We start from the raw sequence: 24,588 nt of genomic DNA on the forward strand, positions 1-24,588 counted from the left end.
TATTACTGGAGACCAGGGTGAGAGTGATCCATAAGGAAGTACCATTACCAGCTTCATGCAAAACAGGCTGTTCCTGAACCAAATTCCATGCAGAAATTGCCCTAAATCATTCTTTATAGCCAAGGTACATCTAGGTGCAGTATAGAGAATCCAGACTCTGGACTGAAACCATCCTGATTTTAAATCCCTGCTACTAGGTGTGTGGCATCATGCAATTTCCTTATCTGTAAAATGGATGAGATTACTGGGAGGATTACAGGAAATAGCATACTTGACCCCCTCCCAAAAAAGTGTTTCAGGATGGAGTCATGGAAAGAGCATGGGCCAGATTTTCAAGGAAGGTCTTAATTTCAAATGTTCTGACTCTTTATCCCTATGATAACACGTGATTCTTGTAGGTTTTGAAATATACATGCTGGGGGTGGGGTTGAAAGATATACTACAAGGAGTCCATTTTGACTTAAGCATTGCACAGAAGTCCATAATGTGTGACATTTCTTCCCCTATTTCAGAAGGGCCCTTTTATTGTGCAAAAACTGCAATCAACAGAACATACATATTTTTGCACAGCTAGTGCTGAATATTCCAAAGAATTAATATAATCTGTGTGTTTTTCAGGGGGAAGGTAAATTGATACAAAATCAAGTTTTAAATTTAAAATTGGGATGCTTATATAAGGCAAAGATGATGTTTATATCTTAATTTTCCATGTTACCTCCCACCAGCTCACTTTTCCTTCCCACAAGTGATTTTCTCACCTCACATAGCTCAAGCCTTTATTCATATTCCTCACAAAGCATTGTTTTTTCTATGAAAAGGAGAGTATACATGATTTGCTTTCAGAGCTATTTCCCATTACTCTGTTCATGAGTCATCAAAGTTGTATTTATTTCAACCAGTACAAAATTATTTCTGGAAATAAAATTTATAGAGAGAGCTGTGTACGAATTTAGGACAATGGGAAAGGTGTGATTTTTTAAAAAGCATCAGCAAGGGTCGGGCTGATGTGTAATATTCTATACAGTGTCACCAAATCCACTGTCAATTACTTCCAGGGCACATGAGTCTCACTTTTCCTCTGACTTTCTCAGAACAAGGGAAGGAGGGTCAAAGGGTGCATTACCTGAATCTCACAATAACATGAGAAACCATCTCTGTTTTATTTCTGTGATAGGGATTTCTGAGTGAATCAAGATATACTTCAACTAACTAACACTGGTGGATAAAGGGCAGAATAGTCTGCCTACAGAAATTCTCTGATAAAATGAAACTTGTCACGTTTAATGACAATATACTATTCACTTTAACCATTTTGAGTGACAGATATATTTCTTATTTGAATACAGATCCAACCCTGTGTTGTTCAATCTACTTAAGCCTCAATTTGCTCAGTTAGAATGTAAGTAGATAAGAAGACGGGGTGCTTCTAAGATTCTTCCAATTTAATGATTCTGTGATTTATGGCCTACTTCTTTATCTTCTTAGTAACATCACGAGTAAACATTTTTCTTAATGATTGTGGGTCCTCATTTTGATTATGGAAAGATTGTTCCTAATTTTACCAACAGCTGACAATTATTGAGCATTTCCCATTAGTCATACTTTGCATTCTGCACAACACATGAGTATCACACATAATCCTAACAACATCCCTGTCAGGTCAAAGCCATCATCTATGTCCATTTTACAATTGAAGAAAGTGAGGTTCATGGACATTAAGTAACTTGTTCAAAGTGGCCCAGCTAACCAGTGGTTGAGTTCCTACAAAGGCGGGTCTGATGTTAGAGCAGCAGTTCTTAAATCTGGCTGCAGGTTAGAATCACCTGGGGAGCTATCAAAACAGTGCTGATGTCCAGACCTCCCCAGAAATGAATTAAATTAGAACTTCTAGAGAGGCAGCAGTGTTTTCTAAAACCTCCTCAGATGACTTAAAATGAGTCAGAATTGAGAAGCGAGAATGAATCTTCTGGAGATTGCATGATTTAATTTTGTATTATGATTTCTCGTACTCATCAGCTTATGGACTTTGGCTTAAATAGTTAATTAACCCTTTGAACATCAGTGTTGGCTTCAAAAAGTGGGTGCCATAATCCCCCAGCTCATGAGCATTATGTGAGACAATTTCCTAAAGGGGATAGTTCTGAACCTTGCCCTTGGTAGGCTCTCATCTAATATGAGTCCCCGTCTGCCTTCCTTGTCACTTGCTGTCAGTAGTTTCTGCTCACTACTCTGCGGGTCTGACTCCAGCATTTCCTTCACTCTCTTATTAGTTGGCCACTTCCAAGTCACTAGAGGCTAGGGAACCAGATAACCAGCAATAGATCTATTTTCTGGTTAAATGAAACTTCTCACATAAAATGGCAATGGATTATTCACTGTAAACATTTAGGGGCTGACATATTTCTAATATGAATCCAGATCCAGATTAGATGATTCTAAAATTCTTCCAATTCAATATAAAACCAGCACGTTAAGGAAAAACAAATAGGTTCTGAATCAGTGCTTATGAGTTTTCCTAAGTTGGTCTGGCTTGAATGCAAGGATTTGGTTTAGTGGAAGGCTCAAAGGCATTCCTTCCCACCCCCTCACCTCAGTTCAGGCCAGAGTATACAGTCACTAAATCCAAGAGTGTCATAGAAAAAGCAGAGATCCAATTTAACTCCTAAGGATAGAGATGAGAACACTGAAGGCCAGATATACCATTTTATTCACTCAAGGTACATAATGAGCATTATCAGAGGAGGGCTAGAAGCCACTCTTGGCCGTTCTCTTCTGTTATGGTTTCTTTCTTTGTTCATTCATTTAGTCATTCAACAAATACTTATTGAAGGTGTACAATGTGCTAGGCATTCTTCCAAGTGCTGCACTGCAGTGTGCATTGCATAGGACAGTGCACCTTGTTTCCTGGAGCTTATTTTAGGGGGATGAGACCAACCACCATCATCACCACCTGTTTTGTCAGTAGTCTACATTTAATAACCCTTGACTCTTGAACAGAGCCATCTGACCTTCCATGACCATTCTTTTTCTTTCTCTTCATGTTTATCTCTTTTCCTGCATTTTTTCCTTTATTTCTTCATAGCCACACTCTCCAGGAACTAATGAGGCTCACTGGATTCCCCTAGTTTCCCTGCAATAAATGTCCAGACCTCTTCTAAGAACATTCCCTCTTATGGTTTTAGAGGCACATGTTCATTTTTAAAGACACTATCCTTCTCCTGTGAGGTAGTTCCTTAATGGGGTGCCAGGGACTGGGCCAAATAGTTTACTGGTGTAATAAAAAAAATTAGAATTACTTAGAGAAAAATAAACTTTTTCCTCATAAAATTCTAACTTCAGCATATATATTACAATATTATATTACATATTAGTGTACATAATTATATAATATGTTTATATTTATAATATATGTTATATATAAATATATAATATCTACATTTTTAGGGGCTGGCCTGGTGGCGCAGCAGTTAAGTGCACATGCTCCCCTTCTCAGCGGTCTGGGGTTCGCTGGTTTGGATCCCAGGTGTGGACATGGCACTGTTTGGCATGCCATGCTGTGGTAGGCATCCCACAGATAAAGTAGAGGAAGATGGGCACAGATGTTAGCTCAGGGCCAGCCTTCCTCAGCAAAAAGAGGAGGACTGTCAGTAGTTAACTCAGGGCTAGTCTTCCTCAAAAAAAATCTACAATTTTGGTACGTTTACATTTATTTGTGTGGTTGTACAAACATTTTTACTGCTGTGAGTGCACCAAGAAATTTGGAAACCAGTGCCTTAGGAAATGACTTTCAAGAATCCCATCATAGTCCCTGAGCATCCTGTCTTTGAGATGACACATCACAAATTTTTGCATCAGGTGGTTCCACTTGGACTTCTTAAATATGGATAGGTGTCCCATGTCATGCTGCAAAAAGCAACTCTGAGCCTAGAAGAGACCAAATTGTTGTTAGAGAAATTGGGATGTCAAGAAGTAATTCATAAATTAGCCTGATAGTAGGTTCAGGAGCCAGTTTGAGAAAAGGAATGGGGATCTCGTTTGATCTCAAGCTAAGCTTACTCTCTATTTCCCACATGTCACATTCTTTCCCCCCTCCATTTGTTTGTGTAGATGGTTCTCCAGCTGAGAAAGATCTCCTTGTGACTGTGAAAATCTTCCATTGTGGAGTGAAAAAAGCATGACCTTTGGAGTCAGGCACATTTGGGTTCTAAACATTCTTCAACATTTATGAGCTGCACAACTCTTGCTAAGTTATCAGTAACTTGAACCTCAGTTCTTCATCTGATAAGCAGACATATGAACACCTTACTCATGGAGCTGTTGTGCAACTTAAATACATGTAAGTTGACTGGCTGTGCTAAGTATTAAATACATGTTTGCTTCCCTTCTTGTTTCCAAAAGTTGCTTTTCAAGGAATAAAACAAGTAAGCTTTTCAAAAAAAATTAAAGTATAAAATTCTGGAATTAACATTGGTGTTAATTCTCCATGAAACCTTCCCCCGTTGTTCCAATCAGAATCATATGCCTCTCTCTGCTCCAACAAGACATACTCATTCCTCTCTTTGGCGTCAATGTCATTCTGTCATACAGTATGTTTAGCAATTTGAATGACAACCTCCTCCAGTGGATGACTCATTTTCCAATTGCAGGGACCAAAAGCACTTGTCTTTATGTCCACAACACAATGTTGTGCTCATAGAAGGCCATGTTCAGAGATTCATACTTGATTCAACAGGGATTCATTGAATGCCCTGCTATGTTCCAGTTGCTGGTTTTCCTTTATGGTAAAATTCACACATTCTTAATCCTAATATAATAAGTTATAATCTCTGCTCTTAAAGAATTCATGGTTCGATGCATTGATAAATCTTGGTTGGTAAGTGAATGAAAGATAAAGATGAGTGTTGCCTGGTTCAGAAAAGAACTTCAGATACTGAAGTTGTAGGGATAAAATTGGGTAAAGAGTAGCAACTGTCATGAATTAAATATTTACCATATGCAAGGTTTATGGTAAATATTTAATTGTTTGGTTAACTTGTTTAGCCCTCAGAATATTTCCATAAGCATATTTGTTATCCTCATTTTACAGACAGCAGAACTCAGGCCCAGCAAGATTTGGTAATTTCCTTGTGAGACACTGATGAGCAGCTTGCCAAGAAGTATCACACAGCAGCTGACACCAATCTAAAGATCGAAGAAAAAGTTTTAAGTCTTCCCCTAAAGCTACCGCCTGTGCTTAGAATGCCTGCTTACCTCAGAAATTGTGAGGAGAAAGGAAATTAATATTGTAATAGGCCAGCCATTCCCAAAATGCCACAGTATTAACCAAGCCGTGGCTTCCAAAATCAAGATCTGGGCAAGGTGAAGGGAAAAGAATCCCAGATTGACATTGAACATATTCATAGCCTCTAATTTCCTCCACAATTCTTGGAAATATTCCACCAACTGGGACCGTGAAATAAATGTTCAAGGAATGAATTAGATTCTTTAAGGGAAAAAGGAACAATAACTAAGAATCTATTATATCAACTTACGAATGCCTTAATTTTGTGAATAGAAAATTATTACTATTAATAAATTTACTTGGGTGGAATCATAAGCAAAATACAATGAACAAACAAAACATTTTAAAAAGTTACAATAACTTTTTTTTCTCCTCTGGAGAAGTGAAAGATGAGTAGTGATTTTTAAATTGTCCTCAAACTGTTATGGAATTCAGTTAGAATAAATTCTTTTTTCTGAGTGGGGGTTGGTCAGTAAAGAGATACAAAATTCCAGTAGTTGTCTTTTACACTATCAGTACTGTTTCAGATGTTGATTGAGCTCTGGTTATGTTTGGAGAACTGGTTATGTTTTGTACATATGGATCTGTGCTCCTCTAGTTAGTGCTACAATTTACAAAGCGTTTTCAATGTCATCACCCATTTATATGTGCAAAGGGCTTTAGCCTATAAAATGATGAACAAAAACCAATATAATTCACTTAGATTAGCTCAAAGGATGACTTTCCCGTGAGCTGCTCAATGGATCTTCAGAAACAAGACACAGGGTCTCCAAGGCCATAAGTGTTTGTCTGCTCTGGAGGGGTCCTGGTCCTGTGGACAAGTAGTATGCATATGTGCATGTGTGTGTAGTATAATGCTAGCATTCGTTTACAAGCTTGCCACATTATACTGGAGAGTCAGTGCAAAGGCTGGAAAGAAGTATCTCTTAGTTTAATGACTAGAATGGGTTTAAAATCAGGATACTTAAGAAAGTGAACAGGGTATAAGAAAGAGATTAGGATTGTTCAGAGGTAAGAAAGGTGAGAAATTTGAAACAAAAAAGAAAGAGTTATGAAAAGAATTCTAGAAAGCAAAAGTTTCATTTCAAAACTCACTGGTGCAACTTTTAAGGGATCTGTTGCCTTGGAAAAGTCCTGATGGGCTTATCTCTCGAGCCTCCATAAACCTTGGAATTCTGATGGCCATCAATAATTTTAATAGGTCATGTCTGTGGTGCCTCCCAGCCTGATCACCTTTTTCAACCCATTTATTGTACAGAGTAGGGGGTTACAAAAGCCCAGATAATTAACAGGTCTGAAATCATCAGGAAGACATTGACAAATGCTGGAGTTAAACCTGTGCTTCCTGACACCCACTTTCATGCTCAACCAGTGATTCTCTCTCTCTCTCTCTCCATATATATATATATATATATGTGTGTGTGTGTGTATGTGTAAATACGTATATATCTATATAGATGTACTAAAGAAAATTTATGGTAGAATTTTACCCTCAAAGACCCATACTCTTTTAGATAATGAATGATTATCTCATAGTTGTCAGATACTACTGGGGTCTTCTTTTCCACGGAGAAAAATTTTTATTTATTTATTTATTTATTTTTTGAGGATGATTAGCTCTGAGCTAACTAATGCCAATCCTTCTCTTTTTGCTGAGGAACTCTGGCCCTGAGCTAACATCCATGCCCATCTTCCTCTACTTTATACGTGGGACTCCTACCACAGCATGGCTTTTTGCCAAGCGGTGCCATGTCCATACCTGGGATCTGAAATGGCAAACCCCAGGCCGCAGATAAGCAGAACGTGTGCATTTAACTGCTGCGCCACCAGGACACCCCCCATGGAGAAAATTTTTAGGAAAAATAATTAAGGTTTGTATCATCTTCCTTTTTTAACCTAGGGCTTCCTGCCCTAAATAATGGGGATATATCTAGAGGTTTGTCAATTACTAGTGCCACCACTGATTCATGCTATAGATAGTATCTAAAATTTGTTTAGCATTTTCTATATTCTAGACCCTGCACTTTTAATGCCTTCAACTCTTTCAATAATCTCCCAATAATATTTATAAGGTTAGCGCTATTGTGGTTGCTATTTTATAGACAGAGAAACTGAAGCACAGAGAGGTTTTGTAACTGGCCTAAACCGACACAACTTGTTGCTGTGCTAGGTTGTGAGTCCAGGCTGTCTACCCTCAGAGCCCTCTATTCTTAATACAGAGCTGTGCTCCCTGACACCCAGCCTTGTGGGATGCACACGATGGATGTCAACCTAAGGCCTGAGCCTGAGTGTTTGTTTCAGGTCTGCAATTAACCAGTTCTGTGACCTGAGATGCCTCCTGCCCCTCTGTGAGTTCGTTTTCTCATTTCTTAATGCTGAAATATAATCCTTATTCTATCTGCCTCACAGTGATATAAAAATCAGCACTTTGTGCAAATTATTTTAAAAGAATTACACAAATGTCAGCTGTTTAAAAAATACATTCCAAAAAAATGAAATGTTCAATGTTAGCTAAAATCTCTTTAATGCTAATGTAAAACCATCCCAGTGAATTTTTAGTCTTCTAGAGACTCTGTCCTTTGAAAGACAGTATTTCAGGGAACCAAAGTGGTAGAGAAAGAAAGAGTAGCGCCCTGTCTTGGGGAAACCTAAGGAACTGGGCCAGACAGAAGTGACTTGGAGACCCAGTTCTTTGACACACTTGCTGCATGACTTTCAGAAAGTAATTTATTCTCCCTGAACTATATTTCCCCAAATGTAAAACAGGCTGTTGTTAATCCAGACTTCTTAGCTCAGCACCCAAGACACTGTCTCCCTCTCCTCCTTTTCTTTTCTGTTCTCCTACCTCTCCCCTCCTCTCATCGTCTTCTCCTCCTTCTCCTCTTCTCATCCTCAGTCCATGACAGTAGGTGAAATTAATTGAGCACACATATTTGCCATTATTGTCCTAAGACAAAGGAAACAGCTAAGCTGGGATGCTCATTTTTGGTTGGCGCTTACTCATGACATGAATCATATCCATACTCTATCTCTGTACACATCCTCTTCTCACTGCCCTAGTCTTGTCTCTGTTGGCTTTGCTCATTTCTAGGCATTTGGGATTCTCTCTTTCAGAGCTGCACACAACTCTACCCTCTTTCACACTGCAGACCTCTAAATAGTTGAAATGGAGTTTGGTGTATTTCCTCTAAGTTTTTCTCATGCCTTCCCTGTTACGTTGACCTCTGACTCTCATGAGAAGGAACTTGAGTTTCTTTGTGTCCCTCCTTGAGTGTGGTGTCCAGTGATAAGGAGTGGACTGACCAGCACACAGAAAAATAAACCTACTTTCTTTGTTCCATACATGCTACTCATGGGCACACATCAAAATACTGCATTTGCTTCTTTCATTTAGCTCAGAACATTCTGTTGCCTTATATGAAACTTGTGGCTAATTTATATATGTGTTCCTTTACCCCTTTTGCCCTCCCCTCAACCCCTTCCTCTCTCGTAAGCACCTATCAGTTGAACATGACGCAGTCTACACAGAAATCAAAATATAATACATGCACCTGAAATTTACACAATGTTATAAGCCAATATTACCTCAATAAAATGACTTAAAGACAAAAGAGATATGCACCCAAATTTCTCTAACAAAAGTGCACTTGTTGTGCATATGTTATTTTATCTTATTACAGAAAAAAAACTTTGATTACAGTGAATTATTTCTGGGAAAAAACAAAGAATATCTTGTAACTATTCATATATATTTCCTGTCATCAAATGCTTTGCAATCCTCATTATAATTATTGCAAAACAGCCCATGATATGGTCCTTGAGGGGTGGAAAAGTGTCATGCTCTCCAGTGAAGGTGAGCAGGACATAAAATCAGAGGGCTTGAGGTCCAATGTTTACTCTACAACTTAGAGGTTTTTACAGGTTGCACCCTGAAAGACTAATATGGATCAAAGTATGGTGTCTGTGTGCCAGCTCTGGACCTATGGCTGCACCTGCCTGGAAGGGGCACCCTTTGGTTATTTACTTAGAAACTATTCTCCAACTCTCCCTCCTCCTCATAATAGGTGAATAATGATACATAAGTAGTCTGTCCCATAGGGTCACTAATTCATTCATTTACTTAGTCATTCTAAAACCCTTTTTAGGATTCCATCCTATTTATTGATTAAGAGTGCAGGCTTGGGAATGAAACATATCTGGTTTGCATCTGGGCCTCACCGCTTACCAGGAATGTCCTGAGGAGTTTGCGGAAGCTCTTGGAGCCTTGGTTTCCTTAACCAGAATATGGGAATAACAATACCTTCATCTCAGTATTGTTGTAAAAATCAGAAGAGCTAAAATAAAGTGCTCCCTTTGGTGCTTGGCACAGATTAAACCCTCCAAAGTATTCAACTCTCATGTTTTATTATTACTTACTTCTCCTGAGATGGGTTGTAATTTTCTCCAAAGAACTTACAGAGGAAAATAAATTCATAAAACAAAATTGGCACATCAAATCTTATTATTGAACATATGAGCCATCTGATTGTTTTCAAACTACATGATTTAAAACTAATTGCACAGTACAAATAACTAGAATCTAGGCTTGGTCTTCCCACCTGGAAGAGACCACACCAGAAAAGCCAGAAACAACCTATAAGTCCGAGAAGAACATTTCAATCTGTCTAGGTTATCCTAGACATCCAATAAATGTTACAAGATTTTTTTTCAGTTAGCCATTTTGATGGAGGAGAGTGATGAGGATAAGCAGTGAAAGAAAGTGGAAATACTAGAACTTAACAAAAATAAAGGTTTTGATTCTGAGCCCAGCTGCTAGGTGACCTTGGACCAGCCTCTTAATGTCTGTGATTTTCATTTCTTTTGTAAAAGTGGTTTGTATAACCTGTATTACTCTGAATGACCTACAGGATCCAAGAAACCTCTGCAAATTCTAAAAGCCTATGTCATCGCAGGTTTTCCTCATTGTTATTAATGACATTTGATGTGTAACAGATGAACTGCTGTCTTTGTTTTAGAATTTCCAATGAAATGGGTCTCAGAAATTTCTACTTGTGGACAGATATATTTGTTTAGGTATTACTCGCCTATTTGTAAATTTCTTCTTATCAAACAGTGACTCCATTTCAACACAAAACAAAACACTGATGACAAAACAAAACCCAGAATACACAAACATAGTATCCATCAACATCTGAGTTCATTTAAAACCCAGTCCAGAGACAGGGCAGAGATTTGATTTCCTTCCCATGGCATCTTCCCCAGCATACTGGTTGAGGATCTGGCAGCTACCTGGATGCCTGTTGGCCCAGCCAGTAACATCGTATACCTTGCAGCTGATCACTACCCACTGGTCAGCCTGCTGATTGTGTTTCTGGATCTCCTGCCAACTGTAACTGCTTAGGATTTGTCTGGGCTTCTCACAACACTTCCTATTTGCCTCCTGCTTCATAGAAACCTTGATTTTCTCATCTTCCTCTGGTTTCAAGTTCCCCTGATGATTCTCACCTAGATAGGGCTGTCTCTTTCCTAACAAGACTCCCACTGCCCTCAGGTTTTTCTTCAAACTTCATCATCAATGAATCCTTGGGATTTCTGGATTGACTCCTGAAATTTCTACTCCTCACCTCGGATTGTATCATTAAAATGTCCTCTTCCTCTCCTTTCATTCCATTGAAGTATGATGCCTACTCAGAAAACTTTTTAGCTTAGTTGTCTCATCACGAACCCAAGAGCGAACTACTTCTTAGCCTCTAACTTTATGTCTGTCCTGATTCTTTTCTTCCCTGATGGAGTCTGAGACAGCTTCCCTCCTGGGAGTTAGGACCTGTCTCTCTTCACTTCTCTCCCATGATGCTCTTCTCTTACTACATCCTCCTTCATCATTAAATATGTCTTAGGATAGAGTTGGGTCCAATGCCAGTTGGGCTGAATGTTGTGGAGTGTCACATGACTCCCCTGCTTTGTTTCATGCTGTATTGGACTCACCAGCCCTCTGACCTGCCAGTGAATGAAGACATTTAAATTTTTTAATTCGACATGTGTGGGTTTACCAAAAGACAACATCAATGATACACTACTTTATCTCTTTTGTTTCCCATTCAAAGCCCACTAAATCTGTCAATATGCCTAAAGTTAATAGTAACTGACATTTGCTAGAACACATGATGATTTACACAGCCCCTGTTGTATGCATTATCTGATTTAATTCTCACATTGATCTTTTCAGGAAAGTGCTATTAGTGTGCCATATTCCAGGTAAGAACACAAAGGCTGAAGAACTCAGGTTCCTGCCTGAGTCATTCTGTCAGTGACAAGCAAACTGGTGCATGAATTCAGATTCTCTGATTCCAAATCCCAACTCTTTCAATTCTGCTCTGCAAACCTAGGGTCTAGACATTTCCCTATGTCTACAACTTTACTGAGTCATTTAGAAGGGAAGCAGAAGGACACATTCCATTCTGGTTAGGGGGAGTAGGGACTGGGTGAAAGGTCCTAATTTTAAGAAAAGAGGCAGCATGACATAATAGAAAGAGCCCATTCTTGTATTCAAGAATCTGTGTCAAGGGATTCAGCAAGTCACTCAGGCCAAGATTTATGTACTAAATGTTTCATTCCAGTGCTATGTATAATTGCGAAAAACCGGAAATGACCTACATGTCTAACAATAAGGAAGAAGGCTGATTTATTATATCTATATATTGAATATGATGTAAATATTAAAAACAAAGCTTTATAGAATTTTTAATGGCATGTACTCATGTTTGCAATATAACAAGTGGAAAATCTGCGATAAAATTCTGTGTACTGTATAAGATGTGATTGAAAGGGAAAACACCAAGATGTCGGCATTAGCTCTCTTTGGATTATAGTATTATTGATGTTTCTTTCTTCGTTATTCTTTATGGTTTGTTCCAAATTTTCTACAAATGAATGAATATTATTTTTCTAAATTGAGAAAAACAAGAGTTCTTTTTTGCAAAATAAAATACAGTACCAAAGAAAGAAAGGAAAAGCATGGATTTTGGATCTAGATGTGTCTGGGATCCAATTTCAGCTCTACCACTTATTAACTGTAGAACATCATGCAAATTACCTACCTTCTTTGGGCTTTAGTTTTCGCATCTATAAAATGAAAGATTAAGCACAATTTTCAGGATTACAGTAAATTAACATAAATTCTATGGTATTTACACAAAAGACCTCAGTAGTTTCCATGATTTCTGTATGAGCATCTCACAAATTCAAGATCTATACATTTGGTACATTTGGTGGGTTAAATACATAAATTCAGGATAGCTCCAGAATTTCAGCATAATTGAATTTTGAGGGCAACAATCTGGTTGGAAGTTTGTTACAGGTTGTAGCCACTCCTGACACGGGAAGGGTTAATAATCACTGGAAAAGGCTTGCCAACAAACTGTGACCCAGAGGTGAGAAGGCCGGTTAGCCAATAACAGATAAGACCTCCAGGGGGAGGCAACCTAGGCCAGGCATGGTCACCTGGGGGCACAGATGGAGAAATGATATCAGGAGCAGGAGGGGCCATTGCCTAGGAGGCCTTGCATGCTCTGATCTAAAAATATATGAGCACAGCAATAACATGATAATATCAAAACAGAGGCCGAGGGAGGGCTCCTTGAGAAATCACTAAGAATTCTTGGCATTCACTAATTACATTGTCCTGAACATCTGTGTATGTTTAACAGTTGTAAGCTATGTATATATTGAAATGCTGGTTATAATAAACTCAGAGTGGCCATCAGCCATCTCTGCATCTATCTTGATGTGTACATTGGATTGCAACACCGACACAGGCATGGAAAACATTTCTTCAGAGGAGTTGGCTGGCACCTTATGTAATCATGAGATAATGTCATTTTGTCATATCACACAATGCTGACCCACTGGTGTGTGTGTGTGTATTGAGGGAGATAGCTGAAGACCTTCACATCCCTCCACTGGCTTTACCATTGACAGCACTTTGTGCATAGCAGGGACTGTGTAATTGTTAGTTTTCTGTCTGTCCCTGCTTGGATACCAAGTAGGCTATAATGATAGCTACCCATTGCTTTAAAACATTTGTACTTGTGTTATTTTGGAGGCAGCAAGACTGTTTACAATACTGTAAACTACATAAACTTTGGAGCAGAAATATCCAAGCTGGGTATTCTTGCACTGGATTCTCATTATCCTTGTACCTCAGCTTTCTTATTCTACAAAAAAAGATGAACAAAACTATACTCATAAGTTTGTAGAGATGAGTACATTATGTTATATATTGCAAGAAGCTAGGCTAGCACCAAATACCCGGAGTTACGCAGAAGAAGTGGCAGCTAATATTATTATTATTGTACATTTTTATAATTTTGCTCAACAAGGTGATTGCCTGGCCCTGTTAGTTATTCTCTCAGCTCCCTGGGCTTCACTTCATTTTGTTTATTTGGTTTTCTTAAAAGTCATTTAAAGGACCATTGTTATCAAGGCCCAGGTACCTTATCATTTCAACAAACATCATTTGAAAAACATCCCAATGAGTTAGTGGTGCTTTGACTTTGAAGCATCTCATGGTTTCATTGCAGACATTCAGGAAGGACTGCTTTAGTCGCAGAGGCTCACAGCACTCAGTTGGTCTCCTGACAGCTGGTGATTGATTGACCCTGGTCTTCCCATGAGCAGGATTTAAGGGGGGCAGCATAGCCTCATATTCTTACAGCCTCCTCAAAATCACTTACTCTTGTGCTTTCAGCTACTGCGTTGTCTCATGCAGAGAGTGAAGAAATGGAGACCTAATCCTAAAGAGGAAAACATGAACACCCAAGATTATTTTCTTTTCAACTTGTCAAGGAATATATGAGAAAGGCTAGAGAATAAAGCAATAAATTATATTATCAGGTTCAGGTGGGTAATAATTTTGCCTGATTGGTTTGTCACTGTACTCATAGAGTCTGGCCTAGGATTAGATTCTCACTAAATATTTATTAAATAACTGAATACATGCATGAATGAATGACCAGAGTTCTGGGACCTAGTTTCAGGTTTGCCAGTGACCTTTAGCTGGTCACTCAGGTACTTCATTTGTAGAAAGAAAGAGTGAGTATTATTGAAAAAAAAACCTAACAAGTATTGCAGAGGCTGTGGAGAAAAGGGGACTCTCATACAATGCTGGTGGGAATGCAAACAGGTACAGCCACTGTAGAAAACAAGATGAAGAAGTCTCAAAAAGTTAAAAATAGGAAAACCATATGATTAAGCTCTTGTACTTCGGGTATTTATACAAAGAACATGAAAACACTAATTCAAAAAGATATATCCACCCTCTCTTCATTGTAGCATTATTCACAAGGGCTATCTTCTGGATTAGGCACTCACGATGACAGATATATTCAGCTAAAATTTATGGAGTTTCTACTCTTGGCTATGTCCTTCACATCTGTTATTTTTTCTTCTTCTTCACAATAGATGCGTAGGTATTTTCACTCTCATCTTAGAGACAAGTAAATTGAAGGTCTATTTGGTACTTAAGATTTTTAACCAGGGCCTGAATTGGAAATTGATCGCTGGTCTGTATGACTCGAAGAGCCTCTGTTAATTGACCATAGGTAATTCAGTATGCATAGTGTTAAATATTCATGCTTAGTTTGTTTGAGAGGCATGGGATTTGTCAATCATTACATTTGGTTGTTGGTTGTAAGAGTCCTTATTTTTTTCCCTTTTTGGCCTTAGTAATTCTAAGCTAGTAAAAGGAGTTCCTCTCAGCAAAGATGGAACAGGTTTTTCAAGAAGACTTTTGGAAAGGCTAAAGGGAGAAATATATAGACATAATGTTCATAGTTTATTAATTCAACAAATATTTGCCAAGGTTCTTTTACAAGCTGGATGTTGAAGATACCGATAAGAACAAGACAAAATCCTAACCCTCAAGTGCCTTGGTTCAATGTGTGAGAGAACCATTTATAGGATGTTATGATATCACAGAAAAGAGAGGGGCCCAAACTGTCTTTGGGAATTCAGGGAAGCCTCGATGGAGGAGTCCTTAGGATGAGTTTTGAAGAACAATAAGACCCACCAAGAGACTTATTGGAAATGGAGATTCCTAAATGAAAGATTTGCCCTGCAAAGCAGATACTGGGACACAATCACTTGCCTAGTAGCCTAATCTATCTTCCAGGGATGGCCCCAGGTCTGGGGGTTCCTTTACACAGACATGAAGGGCAAGTGGAGAATCATTGTCTATAACAGAGTCTATTCTCTTGCTCTGTGTCTGTCTCACAGCTCATACAACATTCTCGGCATTTCCCCAACCATCAATTCTTTCTCCTTTGTCACTAGATAACCACAAGTCCATTAAAAAGTGTTTCATTCTATATCTTCAAGCTACCTTCTGTTCTTTTCCTTCACTCTGGCAACTTCTTGAAAGGACAGTCTTCGAGTACTCCTACCATTTCTAAGAACACTGTTACTTCCATGTAGACTGGCTATTACTCCCATCAACCACAGAAATCTCTCCCCTGGGTTACCATGACTGCTTAGCTGCTCAAACCAGGAGCTCCTGCTTAGTATTCCCCCTCTTAATCTCCATGTAGCATCTGGCCCAGTTAACCAGACAACTCTTTCCTCTTCTGGCTTCTGGATATTGGACTCTCTTGGCACTTTGCCTTCGCCAATCATTCATCAGCTTCTGCTCCCATCACTTGAGCATTTCCTAAGATTCTGCCTCCTTCGCATGTACCTTGTCTCCAGGTGCAAAAGTGTTGACTCTCATTACTTCACCACAAAGGTTTCTTGAGGTGTCTGCCTCTAGTTTTGAACTTTTACTCTGGCTCTAAATCATAGTTGGCAATCTGGTAAAGCCTATGGAATTCTTCTTGGAAAGGTTTTTTAAACACAAAATACATAATATTATAAAAAAGCTCAGGTATGTTAAAAGGATGATTAATGGTCTGAGGATCGATCTGCACTGTCTAATAGAACTTTCTGCCATGATGGCAATGTTCTACGTCTGGGCTTTCCCATACAGTAGGCACCAGTTTCATGTGCCTACTGGGGACTTGAAATGTGGCTAGTATTGAAATGTGGTTGCTGGGAATAACTTTTTAATTTCATTTCATGAATTCAAATTTAAATGTAAATAGCCACATATGGCTAGTAGCTAGAGCATTGGATCAGTATAGATCTAAATATTTATTTCCTCATACCTCCTAGATGGCTGTTAGCAAATTATACTCAATTTGCCTCAAAACTGATTGAACCCCATTCTAAAATAGCTCATTCTCCTGACATCTTTTTTATTATCAATGCATTATTCGTCACCAGGTATCCAAACCTCTCTCATCTTTTATTTCACCCTCTTACGTGCCATTTTTTCCTAAAAATAGAAAATATTTATTAAATATTCACTGTGTCTGAGCATTGTGTTAACTGTTTCGTATATACTATCACATTGCCCAAAAAATTATGACGTGGGAACTATTGTTTTTTACACTTTGCAATAGATTGTGGAGGTCAAATAAATTATCGTGTATGGTAACATACTCATATCATTAATCAGCAGATCTAGGTGTTTCTAGTTTTATTAAAAGTACTAATTTCTCACATAGGCTCAACCAAACTCATTAAGAAGTCAGGATGTGACTATTGAGGACTAACACATGAGACAGTTTCATTGTAGTGATGGAACAGTTTTGTGTCCTAATTTTGGTGGTAGTTACTTGAGGCTATGTGATAAAACTTTATAGAACTGTATACCAAAACAAACAAACAAAGAATAATAGGACAAGCAAATACCGATGAAATCCAAATAATATATGCACCTGAGTTAAGAGTATAGCATCATGGTCAATTTTCTGGTTTGGACTATGGGCTATGGTTATGCAACATGTCAGTACTGGGAGAAGGACAAGCTAGCTTCGGGGTACATGAGAACTCTATGCTACAATTTTTGCATCTCTTGTGAGTCTTAAACTCTTTTAAAATAAGAAGTTGTTAGAAAATCAAACTCATATTCAATTTAACTTCTCCCTCCCTGACTAAAACCTTGGCTGAGTTGGCCTAGTAACTGGAGGGGCTTTCTTCTCTATTCCCTCTGTTATTGGAGTGTGGAGGAGAGAGTAAAAGTAAGAATCTTCTATTCATAGCTGACATTAGTGAGTTCAGCTGATTTTGCTTTCTTGTGATTCCTGTTCCCTTATATCAGAGTTCCTCAACATAAGCACTATTGACATTTTGGGCCAGATAATTCTTTATTGCTGGTGGGTGATGGGACTGTCTTGAGCATTATAGGATGTTCAGCAGCATTCCTGGCCTCTAGCCTCTAGATGTTCATAGCAAACACTCCTTATTTCCCCACAAAGTCATGATATTCAAGCTGGTTCTCTAGATATTTGCCAGTTGTTCACTGGGGGACAAAATCACCCCTAGTAGGGAATCTCTGCCTTACAAGCACGTGCCCACAATGGCAAGGATGGAGGGGATGGATAAGGTTCCTATAGGCCTCATCAAGGAAAGAAGACTAAACTCTAAGGAACTCTTGAGCATTTGGCTACAACTTCTAGCTGACTCATAGCTGATGGCAAAATGCTGTCCCTACACTGTAGTGGTCTGCAGTAACTATGAGGCAGCCAACCTTTTCTCCCTGCCTGTCTTTCTCTGTGGCTTACTGGATTCCTCTGCTCAAATGAAGGGGCTGTAATTGCCCACTTTTACCCCACTATGTCACAACATTGGTTTAAGCAGAAACAAAATCTTTGTAAATATAGTGACTATGGAGGAAAATGATAAATTGTTCAGGCCCATCTTCTCCTAAAAACCTTATTCACCTGATATATCCCTTAGAGATATTCCCCCTTTAACCGACTGCTATCTATAGTTTCCTCTATTCATTCGGCATATAGTCAATGTGTCTTGGATTGCTAATTACACATTGAACTATGTAGAGCATCCTAACTGAAACAAAGATCATAGAATGTCAAATGACCTAAAGCCAATGAACCTGAGAGAGCATAGAGTTCAATGCTTTAACAGGTGAGCTATAGAGCTTGGGACTCACCACAATGTCATATATGGAATAAGTTATCAACCCAGTCTGTACTCAGGTTCAATAACCCAGGGTCAGGGACATTTTAATAAAAGTATTCCCCAAAAGCAACAGTTTTTGATAGGAAATGTAGCATGGGAGTTGAGCATCAACTGTGGAGGTAGATAGATCTGGTTTCAAATTTCAGTTCCACAATTAAACAGGGTATGTGACATTGGGAAAAATTTGTGACTTTTCCAAATGTCATCTATAAAATGGAGATTAAAGTAGAATCTAATTAATAGATAGTGTTGTGGAGTAATTGATATAATGTATTCAAACTTTTTAGCACAGTGCTTGCCCCATAGCAAACACTTCATCATCTACATCCTCATCATCACAGCATGGCGTTTTGAGGTTTAGAAAAGTCTTTCACATACATTTAATCTTCTTTCGAGTTAAGTGTTAGTTACATCTATAGCTGAGCAAACAGTTTCTGAGATACACTTGATTTAATTCACACATCTTGTTGCATGAAAACACAAGCATAAGTCTTCTGATATAATACTCATGCTTCGAGATCTTGTCAAGATGGCAGTGTGAGCAGACGTTGAACTCGCTTTCTCCTACAAATACAACCAAGTTACAATTTTTGGAAAGATTATCCCAGATTTAAAACTGAAAACTGGATAAAAAAGAACCCCCACAAAAAGGGACACTCCTGATGAAGGCAGAAGAGACAGTAATTCCTGCTAGAGAGGAAAAAAAAATCTTTGGGAGCAGCGGAGCTTCACAGCTTTCCAGGTGGGAGCCACCATAAGGTATGCTGCCCTCCCTGGAGGAGTGAGGTCCGGAGCAGGGGAGATACTGCTATAAGCACACTTCAGACTCAGCCAAACTGAGACCGGGGTCTTACTGTCTGGCTTTGCTGGCTATTAACTGCAATGAAGATACCTCCATAAAATCTATTGGCTGAAAGCCAAAAAGACCTGGGTCTTAAAGGGCCCATGCACAAACTCACTCATCACAGCAAACTAAAATCAACAGAGAGACAGCTTATAGTCCTTTGGTGAAACGAGACTCACTTGGTGGGCTTTGGGGACATCTTGGTGAGAGGAGGGACCTCTCCAGAGATTGAGACATTGGTGGGTCCATTGTTCTAAGCTGGTCAGGGCATGCGGAGGCAGACCCCTGTGGGTGCCATTGAGGTTCATCCCTTGGGCTGTTAGCCGAGGGTCTGCCACACCCACTAGAGAACAGACTAAATCCAGTTCAGTCAGGGCAGGCAACCCGCCCTAGGGGCTGACCCACCTAACAGCAATCTCTCAGGTTACATTTCAGCCTGCATTGACTGGATGACTTGATCCTCAACAGGTGGGCAAGGGTGTCTGCCTCTGTGGGGCAGGGCCTGTGGGAGGACCAGGTGAAATGTGGGGGGCATTGTTGGAGAGGTGAGGGCCCCTGCAGTGTGTTATTGGGGTACACTCCAGGGGGTTGAGAAGTGTGCATGGACCAGGACTGTGCTGACAGTGTGTGTGGTCCTGTGGGGGGTGATGTTTATCAGCAGCAGAAGACCTGTGCTTCACAAATAGCCATAAAAAGGATCAGCCCCACCTTCCAAAGCCTGAAACAATTGAGAGCCACAGTGCATAGGGTCAGCCCCACTCAGCTGTACTCCTAAGAGAACTGACAACAGCCTTGTAGGCCTGAGGCCTACCACAACTGTAAGCCCCTGAGCCTAGCAATGAGCTACACTGGGTACCAAACCAATGAAGAGGAAAATTATAATAGGAGTGTGCTGATAGACTTTGTAGCCAACAGTGCTGATGCTCCCCAAACCAGATTTACAAACAGCTGGCCAGGGAAGGAAAGATTAGACTCCCTGGGTACCTGCAGTGGGAGTAAGCCTGCCACAGCAGAAGGACACAAGGAGCTCACAAAGGGGTCACTCCTGGTTCTTATAGACTTGTAATGAGAGGGAAGCACACTGTGGGGCCTCGTAAGGCATTTCATACATAAGACGAATTCTCCAAGATCAGGAGGCATAGCCAACACACGTAATAAATAGAAATCAGCACAGCGAAACAGGCATAATGAGGAGACAAAAGAATACTTTCGAAGCAAGGGAACAGTACAAAACCCCAGAAAAAGGGCTAAATGACACAGAAACTAGTGTCCTGCTTGACAAATAGTTAAAATAAAATATCATGAGGATGCTCAGAGATATGGGGAGAAGAATGGATGAGCACAGTGAGCACATCAGCAAAGAACTGGAAGATATTTAAAAAATCAGAAATGAAGAATACAAGACTGGAAATGAGAAATTCACTAGAGGGACTCAATAGCAGAGTAGAGGAAGCAGAAGAACAGATCAGCAAGCTAGACGAAAGACTAGAGGAAATCACCCAAGCAGAACAGAAAAGAGAAAAAAGAATGAGACAGAATGAGCACAGTCTAAGAGAACTATGGGACAATCTCAAGCATGCTAACATTCAGATTATAGGGGTCCCAGAAGGAGAATAGAGAGAGAAAGGGACAGAAAATTTATTTGTAGAAATAAGATGAAAATTTTCCTAACCTGAGGAAGGAAACAGACATCCAAGTTCAGGAAGCACAAAGAGGCCCACACCAAGACATATTGTAATTAAATTGTCAAAAATTAAAGACAAAGAGAGAATCCTAAAAGCAGCAAGACAAAGGCGACACGTGACATATAAAGGGAAGCCCATAAGACAATCAGAGGACTTCTCAGCCGAGACCCTACAGGTGAGAAGAGAATGGCATGACATATTTAAAGTGCTACAAGGAAAAACCTACAGGCAAGAATAGTCTATCCATCAAGGTTGCCATTCAGAATGGAAGGAGAGATAAAGTGCTTCCCAGACAAGCCAAAATTAAAGGAGTTTATCACCAAGAAACCAGTTCTACAAGAAATGCTGAAGGGACTTTTTTAAGTGGGAAAGCAACGATGACAAATAGAGATAAAAAAATTATCAAGAAAACAAAAAAACAACAGCAACAAAACAGGCAATAAAATTGTTTGTAAGGTAAAAATAGAGTACAGGCAGCAGATCAACTACCTGTACAGATAATACGAAGGTTAAAAAACAAATGTACTAAAATCACCTATTTCAATGATAAGAGTGTAATGGCTAGACACACATTAAACAAGAGACTCTATATGTTTTGAAAAATATATAATGTGGGAGGAGGGGAGTGAAAAAGTAGAGCTTTTAGAAAGAGGACAAACTAAAGAGTCTATCAACTCAATATTGACTGTTATATGCATAGCGCATTAAATAGGATCCTCATGGTAATCACAAATCAGAAACATATAACAAGCAAGAAAAAAAGTAACACAAAAGAAAACAAACAAATTACTAAAGATAGCCATCAAACAACAAGGGAAGAGAGCAGGAGAAAAAGAAAGGAACAGAGATGAACTACTAAAACACCAAGGAAAAAAGTAACAAAATGGCAATAAATACATATTTATCCATAGCTACTTTAAATGTCAATGGACTAAATGCTCCAATCAAAAGGAATGGGGTGGGCAATTGGATAAAAAAAAACAAGACCCATATATATGCTGCATACAAGAGACACACTTCAGACCTAAAGACACTCACAAACCGAAAGTGAAAGGATGGAAAAAGATATTCCATGCAAACGACAAAGAAAAGAAAGCCTAGGTAGCAATACTCATATCAGACAAAATAGGCTTTCAAACAAAAACTGTAACAAGAGACAAAGACGGGCACTACATAATCATAAAGAGAACAATCTAGCAAGAAGATATAACACTTGTAAATATCTATGCAGCCAACATAGGAGCACCTAAATAAATAAAGCAAGTATTAACAGACATAAAAGGAGAAATAGACAGTAACACAATAATAGTAGGGGACATTACACTCCACTTACACCAATGGATACGTCATCCAAACAGAAGATCAATAAGAAAACACTGGCCTTAAATGACACATTAGACCAGATGGACTTAGTAGATATATACAGAACATTCCATCCGAAAACCACAGAATACACATTCTTTTCAAATGCCCATGGAACATTCTCCAGGACTGACCACATGCTGGTGACAAAACAAGTCTCAATAAAGTTAAGAAGATCAAAATAATACCATGCATCTTTTCTGAACCACAAAGATATGAAACTAGAAATCAACTACAGGAAGAAAACCAGAAAAGCCACAAAAATGTGTAGATTAAACAAAATGCTACTGAACAACGATTGAGTCAATGAAGAAATACAAGGGCAAATCAAAAAATTCCTGGAGACAAATGAAAATGAAAACACGACATGCCAAAATCTGTGGGATACAGCAAAAGCAGTTCTAAGAGGGAAGTTGATAGCAATTCAGGCCTACCTCAACAAAGAAGAAGAATCCCAAGTAGATAATCTAAAAGTGTATCTAAAGGTACTGGAAAAAGAGCAACAAACAAAGCCCAAAATCAGCATAAGGAAGCAAATAATACAAATCAGAGCAAAATAACCAAAATAGAGACTAAGAAAAAAAATAGAAAAATTGATGAAACTAAGAGCTGGTTCTTTGAAAAGGTAAACAAAGTTGACAAACCCTTAGGTAGACTCACCAAGAAAAAAAAGAGAGAAGGCTCCAATAAATAAAAAAAGAAATGTAAGAGGAGAGATTATAACAGACATCTCAGAAATACAAAAGATAATAAGAGAGTAGTATGAAAAGCTATATGCCAACAAATTGGATAATCTAGCAGAAATGGATAAATTCTTGGAAACATGCAACCTTTCAAAACTGGACCAAGAAGAAGTAGAGAATTTGAATAGACCAATCACCAGTAAGGAGATTGAAACAGCAATCAAAAACCTCCCGAAAAATAAAAGTCCAGGACCAGATGGCTTCCCTGGTGAATTCTACCAAACATTCAAAGAAGACTTAATACATATCCTTCTCAAAATCTTCCAAAAAATTGAAGAGGAGGGGAGGATTTCTAACTCATTTGATGAAGCCAACATTATCCTGACACCAAAAAAAAGACAAGGACAACACAAAAAAAGAAAGTTACAGGCCAATTTCACTGATGAGCATCGATGCAAAAATCCTCAAAAAAATACTAGCAAATCGAGTACAACAATAGATTAAAAAGATAATACACCATGATCAAGTGGGTTTCATTCCAGGGATGCAGGGATGGTTCAACATCCACAAATCTATCAACGTGATACACCCCAGTAAGAAAATAAAGAATAAAAATCACATGATCATCTCAATAGACGCAGAGAAAGCATTTGACAAGATACAGTATCCATTTATGATGAAAACTCTAAATAAAATGGGTATAGAAGAAAAACATCCCAACATAATACAGACCATATATGACAAACACACAGCTAATATCATTCTCCATGGAGAAAAACTGAAAGCTATCCCTCTAAGTACAAGAACCAGACAAGGATGCCCACTGTCACCACTCTTATTTAACATAGTATTGGAAGTCCTAGCCAGAGCAATCAGACAAGAAAAAGTAAAAGTGATCCACATTGGAAAAGAAGAAGTGAAACTCTCACTCTTTGCAGATGGCATGATTTTATATCTAGAAAACCCTAAAAGTTCTACTAAAAAAACTTTTGGAAACAATAAAGGAATGCAGTAAAGTGGCAGGATACAAAATCAACATACATAAATCCGTTGTGTTTCTATACACTAACGATGTAGTAACAGAAAGAGAAATTAAGAATACAATCCCATTTAACCATTGCAACAAAAAGAATTAAATACCTAGGAATAAACTTAACCAAAGTGGTGAAAGATCTATACACTGAAAACTATAAAACATTGTTGAAAGAAATCAAGGAAGACACAAAGGAATGCAAAGATAGTCCGTGCTCTTGGACTGGAAGAATTAACATTGTTAAAATGCCCATACTTCCTAAAGCAATCTATAGCTTCAACGCAATCAATATCAAAGTTCCAACAACACTTTTCACAAAAATAGAACAAAGAATCCTAAAATTTATATGGAACAACGAAAGACCCTGAATAGCCAAAGGATTCCTGAGAAAAAAGAACAAAGCAGGTGGTATCACATTCCTTATTTACAAATATACTACAAAGCCATAGTCACCAAAACAGCATGGTACTGGCACAAAAACAGATACACAGATCAACAGATCAACTAATACAGCTCAACAACAAAGAATCCAACAATCCAATTAGAAAATGGGCAAAATATCTGAACAGAGATTTCTCCAAAGAAGATATACAGATGGCCAACAGGCATATGAGAAGATGCTCAAC

At 38.7% G+C, this 24,588-nt stretch overlaps 1 protein-coding gene across 2 annotated transcripts in view; it reads right to left on the minus strand.

Annotated features, from left to right (window-relative positions):
* The window catches only part of LOC100066417 (fatty acid desaturase 2-like protein FADS2B), a 49,220-nt gene that overhangs the window by 10,755 nt on the left and 13,877 nt on the right, over positions 1 to 24,588 (minus strand). The window contains exons 2-3 of one of the 2 annotated variants that reach the window (XR_011423642.1): positions 14,014 to 14,073; positions 3,793 to 3,924 (exon numbers count right to left, since the gene is read on the minus strand). The exons of the other annotated variant lie outside the window; for it this stretch is intronic. The gene's annotated coding sequence lies outside the window, so the exon portion shown is untranslated. Of the gene's footprint in view, positions 1 to 3,792; positions 3,925 to 14,013; positions 14,074 to 24,588 lie in introns of those variants that run through there. 2 annotated transcript variants of the gene reach the window in all.

This window comes from Equus caballus, chromosome 12 (assembly GCF_041296265.1).
Source record: "Equus caballus isolate H_3958 breed thoroughbred chromosome 12, TB-T2T, whole genome shotgun sequence".
Lineage (NCBI taxonomy): Eukaryota > Metazoa > Chordata > Mammalia > Perissodactyla > Equidae > Equus > Equus caballus.